Here is a 6013-nt window from a genome sequence, read left to right on the forward strand (position 1 = left end):
GGCCCAAAGCAATGGGCTCAAATTCCCAACAGGAAAAGTGGCCACATGGGAATGGGGGTGACACTAACTTCAATCCAACATATTAAGGCTCGGGCAACAAAAGGGCAGGGCAGGGCAGGCCCAGGAGGAAGGAAGCAGGAAGTTGGTGAGAGAGAAGTTGAAGTAGGGTGAGAGGAGTCCAAGATGCAGGAATTAAACTAAGGCTGTAGGTACAAGTCCTTCCCTTCCAAGACCAAGAGGTCAGGCACCCTAGATCCAGAAAAGGCTGAGTGGGCTTCTGACAAAGGGTCAGAGCCCCTCACAGGACAGGCACCCACACCAGAGTCTGCTGGGTTCGAATGACAGGCACTCAGCTGTCAACTGGTGGTTGGCACACGATGAAATGCCCCTGAGCCATCAGCACTTACTGGGTGCTCCCTATTGGAACCACAGCTAATCAGAACATGGGGCTCTTTGTCTGCAGGTGGGGACAGGAAGGCTTATCTGGGCAAACACAGCGAGTGAGAGGCAGACAACTGGGCACTCCCTTAGCCCAACCCCTGGGCTGCCCACCATCCCCCACCACCCAGATACTGATCTGGGACTCAAGCCCCAACACTGCCTGGCTGACTTTTGGCCAAACAGAAAACAGGGCTGGAGGTACTTCCTAACAGTCCCCAACTCCTCTCCATGTCCCCTTTGGGCCAGGCTAGTCCAATCCATTGCCTCAAACCCTCTAGCCCTTGGTCTCAGCTACTCCCTGCAAAACTAATGAAGCCACATGTACCTCACACTCACACATATGCATGCATACAGACCCCCATAAACACACACAGTGCTACAAATTAACAACCCAAGCTCGTCTTTTTCATTGTGTTTTTATTATGATGCTCCTCAATGATGTTTTTAAATGAATTTTGAATAGTCCCCATAATTTGGTTTGTTCTACATTTTGATGCAAGTGTGAAGGCCCTACAGGAATTGCTGCGAGGAATACAATATTATGTGAGCGTGGCTTCTGCTTGTCTTCCTGCTTTCTCATAATTAAGCTTTATTGAGTTGTAAAATGAATAATTTAAAAAATCTGTTTATTGATCCAGGTGCATCGTGAAAATATATAAGAAAACTTTCTCCAATTCCTGACCTCACCAAGTAGTACTGGACTCAATAGCATTGGTCTCTCTCCTTTCTATTTTGGTTATAAGCAATGGGCCATTGAGCTACAGGTGGAGCTTTATTTGACACCAAGAAGCAAACTGATGGTGTCTGCACTGGGAAGGAAACCCTAACTAGGACTTGTCTGAAAGGCATAAAATGTCTGCCAAGATTCTAGGGACTCCTGACTTACTACTTCTTGATGCCTAAAATTCTGTTACTTGGGAAGTCTGCCATCTTGGTTAGACCTTGACTCTATCAATATGTAATTAACCACAGGAAGGAATTGCACGTTACAGTCTCATAAAATTTTACAGCTTAACAGGACTTACGTTTCTCAGGTTCTTTCTAAGATAAGTCCAGCTGGAAGGTCTCTGTAGAAGTTAAACTCTAGTAATCTGGGACATTGATGGTAAAGGTGTGATTCAGAGTGTGAGAAACAAACTTACCCTTCCAAACCCAAAGAATGGACTTAGAGACCCGGAGAACAGTGAAAGTGGGACTTGTAATAACGGTCTTGCAAGTTCGGGGGTCTGATGAGCAGGCACACCCAGTATGGTCACAACAAGCAATTTATCCCCTAGTGCGCAGGTCCCTCCCCCAGTTCCTCATAGGCTGAGTACTATTGGGTTACAATCTTTCCTACTGATTGTTAGGTAGGGGCTTTAGGTGTTTTTCTTAGGGTTATCTTGCTGCATTTTGTTGCAGTCCACAATATATTGCAATCCTAGTTAACTTAGGGGCTCTTCAAGTATTTGATTGATGACCTAAGTAGCTGAGCAGGCTGATAAGAATAGACAAAATGAATTATTTTGCAGGCTAGTAAACTTTCATTTTAGACTAAACTTCTTTGGTTCAGGTGAGAGCAATGAAGTTTGGTTCAGGTGGGGCAGGGTGGTGGGGCGGGAGGTCGACAAGTAGGCATTGGCTATCCAAGCAGGGGCCTAGTACATCCTGTGTCTTCTGCAGTTTACTGACCTAAGCTGATTCAAGCCACTTTGTCTTGGAAATGAACCACTGTATACATTATTTCCTTCAAGAGCACAGGGCTAAGATCAGACTTCAGGAGATCTGACCTGCAGGAGGGCGCAAAAAAAAAAAAGAGGGGGGCGGGGGGACAAACCCACTAAAGGGCTGCAAAGAGAAGTGGGAAGGATCCAAGGTCCACCTTACTTGATCTGTCTTCTTTCTTGTCAATGGTCTCCAAGAAAGCCAACCAGCTCACTCAGTTGAGGGATCCAGATAGAGATTTCTGTTATTACAGAGCTAGAAACTAGTTGTCTTAATCCCCAAGTCTAAACTAAGTTTCTAGACTGGACACAACAACTACCTTGTTAATAAGCAACAGCAGATTTCAGGGGCTTCTGCTAGTGAAACTCCATGGAAGAAAGAGCTCCTGTTTATAATGGCAGGAAGCACTCCCACAGACCTCTCACACTCGCACAATTAGGGATGGATGTGGCCCTGCACAGAGGCAAGGGCTCAGCCTACTCTAATATCACATCAACAAGTCCTGGCAAGGAAGTGAAGTCTTCTGTGCCATATGGCTCTGGGTAGTCCCCACCTGTGCACTGGGATCCAAACCTTTGTCCCCGACCACCCTCCAAAGGAAAAGCTGCCGACACTGAGGGCTGAAGGCTTTGCTCCAGGTTCTGTTCCCACCTGCTCTTGGGATATTTTGGAGCCTCTCTCTAGATAGCAATGCTTTGAGGCAGACACTCTGGGCCCCAGATTGCTGCTTTGAGTCTTGTGGGCCCTTGGTTGCTGAAAGACAAAGCTTCTGGCAGAGGAGCGAGAGGCTAGAAGAGAAGGCTGCAGTTAGTGCTGGCCATGGCTGATATATATACACACCTGTCTTACTCATCTCGGGCTATAAGAGAATAGAACAGACCAGGGGTCCCCAACCCCCAAGCCATGGACCTGTACTGGTCTGTGGCCTGTTAGGAACTGAGCCACACAGCAGGAGGTGAGTGCCAGGCAAGAGAGCATTACCACATTACCACCTGAGCCCTGCCTCCAGTCAGATCAGCGGTGGCATTAGATTCTCATAGAAGCATGCACCCTATTGTGAACTACACATTTGAGGGATCTAGGTTGTGCGCTCCTTATGAGAAGCTAATGCCTCATAATGAGGAGGAATAGTTTCATTACCAAACCATCTCTCTCGCCGCCTCCACCACCCTGACTGGAAAAACTGACTTTTATGAAAACAGTCCCTGGTGTCAAAAAGGTTGGGGACTGCTGCCATAGACTGGGTAGTCAAAACAACAAACATTTGTTTGTCACACTTCTAGAAACTGGAGGTCTGAGATCAGGGTGCCAGCATGGTCAGGTTCTGGCGAGAGCCCTCTTCTTGGCCTGCAGATGGTACCTTCTCACTGTATCCTCATGTAGCAGACTGAGAAGTGCTGGTCCCTTCATCTCCTTATAAGGACATTAATCCCATCACAGGGGTCCCACTCTCACGACCTCTTCTAACCCTAATTACCTCCCAAAGGCCCCACCTCCAAATACCATCACATGGGGACTAGGGTTGCAACATAGAAATTTGTGGGGGACACAAACATTCAATTCATAGCAACTCCCATTGTCAGCCCAGGAACACATGCCCCAAGTCTCTGCCCTGTCACTTCTTATCACCAAGATACACTATTGGAGTAGGTTTGGGGCGGGGAGCGGTGGGGAGGGGGACACTGCTTCTCTCCCTCCTCCAATTCTTTCAGAGTGGCCCTTTGCACTTTATGTGCCCCTTGAAGGCTGTCAACAATGTTCATTGTGCCCTAAGTAGCAATGTTGGGGTGTGCAGAGAGGTTCACATGGTGTGATTAGAGACCCAAGCACCCCCGCCCCTATGGCCCTGGTCCTGCCTTCTGTGAACTCCCCAGCATTTGCCTTGCTGTGTGAGGTCTGGCTGTGCTCCGCTGTCGTTTTGCTTTTTGGTTGGCTGGCTGGACAGGGCAGAGACTTGGGGCATGTGTTCCCGGGCTGACAATGGGAGTTGCTATGAATTGAATGTTTGCGTCCCCACAAATTTCTATGTTGCAACCCTAGGCCCCATGTGATGGTATTTGGAGGTGGGGCCTTTGGGAGGTAATTAGGGTTAGAAGAGGTCATGAGGGTGGGACCCCGGTGATGTGATTAATGTCCTTATAAGGAGATGAAGGGACCAGCACTTCTCAGTCTGCCACATGAGGATACAGTCTGTCTGTTTAGTAACAGGTTTGACTTTTTGGTCAAGGTCTTGGGTGCTTTTCCCTGGGTTTCACCAAAGTCCTATCATCCATCCAAAGCAAGGATTGTGAGTGGAAAAACACAAACTGTACTTTCCTCTGCTCTCACACCACAACAATCAACACAAAAGCCTTTTGTGGCCAAATGTGTGTGGTTTTTTCCCCCACACACCAAGCAAGCAATCAGTTCTGCAGGGGGCACCAGCTAGGTGCCCTCCAATTCAATTCTGACACTGCCCACCTGGAGATAGTGTCAGATCCCACAGGTTGAGGGTTTGTTACCAGTGAAAGGTATCTGAGTTCCCGGCAGTGAATCTGTACGGGTCTGCAGCAACTTCAATTCTCAGAAGAAATAATTTGACTGCAGGGCATAATGCAGAAAAAGAGATCAAAGCAAGTTTCAGAGCAGGAGTGGACATTTACTAAAAAGCTTCAGAAGAGTAAGGAAAGGAAAGAAAGGAAGGAAAGGAAAGAAAAGAAGGGAAGTTCTCTTGGAAGAGAGTCAAGCAGGCAACTTCAGAAACCAAGTATCTTGACCACTTGACTTGGGGTTTCATACATTGGCATACTTCTGGGATCTTGCGTTACTTCTCCCCACTCTTGAGATCTTATTGGGAAGCTGCTGATCAGTTTCAGGTGTTTTCTATCTCGAGCTATTAAGAGACTGCCTTTCCCTAGTGCCAGCTGTGATCAATTAATTATTACTTTGGAGAAACAATTAACAATCGCCTGACCATCACCTGATGGCTGCCCAACACTTCTGTTGTGTGTTGGCAGGAGAGCCCTCTCCTGCCCTGCTCATACCTGACTAGTTACCTACTGTAACAGGTTTGATCCCAAAGATTGCCCCTATTTCAGACACCAGTCTCAAGCCTGGGCCTCCCAACTTTCTGACCAATTGGCTTCAAGTTGTGGCTTCCATGATCCCCTGTCTGGGTGTGATTAATTTGCTAAAGAGGCTCACAGAACTCAGAGAAACATTTACATTTGCTGGTTCATTATAAAGGACATCACAAAGGATACAGATGATGGGCTGCATAGGGCGAGGTATCAGGGGAGGGTCGAAGAGCTTCCATGCCCTCCTTGGGTGGGTGTGCCACCATCTGGGAACCTCTGCGTGTTCGGCTATCCCAGAAATTCTCCAAATCCTGTCCTTTGGAGGTTTTATGAAGGCTTCATTATACAGGCTTGATTAAGTCATTGGCCATTGGTAATCAACTTAACTTTCAGACCCTCACCCCTCCCCTGAGGTTATGGGATGGAGCTGAAAGTACCAATCCTCTAATCCTGCTTTGGTCTTTCCACTGGCCAACTCCCATCCTAAAACTAGCTGGAGACCGCCAGCCACTAGTCAACTTATTAGCATACAAAGAATCACTTTGGAGATTCTAAGGATTTTAGGAGTTGTCTGCCAGGAAATGATGTGGCAGGCCAAATACATATTTTCCAATATTACAAGTATAAACCTCCCTCGGCATTTTATTCCACATTCTTGCAGAGATGGGGAAACCGAGGTAAATTACAGTTCCCCAAGTGGACAAATGATGGAAAAATAGGCCTGCACACCTGTCCTAATGCATGTGGCCTTCGCAGCACCAACAACTCCACCGTTTATCTCTGTAGGGAAGAAGGCCTTCGGAGAAGGTTCT

The sequence above is a fragment of the Trachypithecus francoisi genome, unplaced genomic scaffold, assembly GCF_009764315.1.
Source record: "Trachypithecus francoisi isolate TF-2019V2 unplaced genomic scaffold, Tfra_2.0 Lachesis_group19, whole genome shotgun sequence".
NCBI lineage: Eukaryota > Metazoa > Chordata > Mammalia > Primates > Cercopithecidae > Trachypithecus > Trachypithecus francoisi.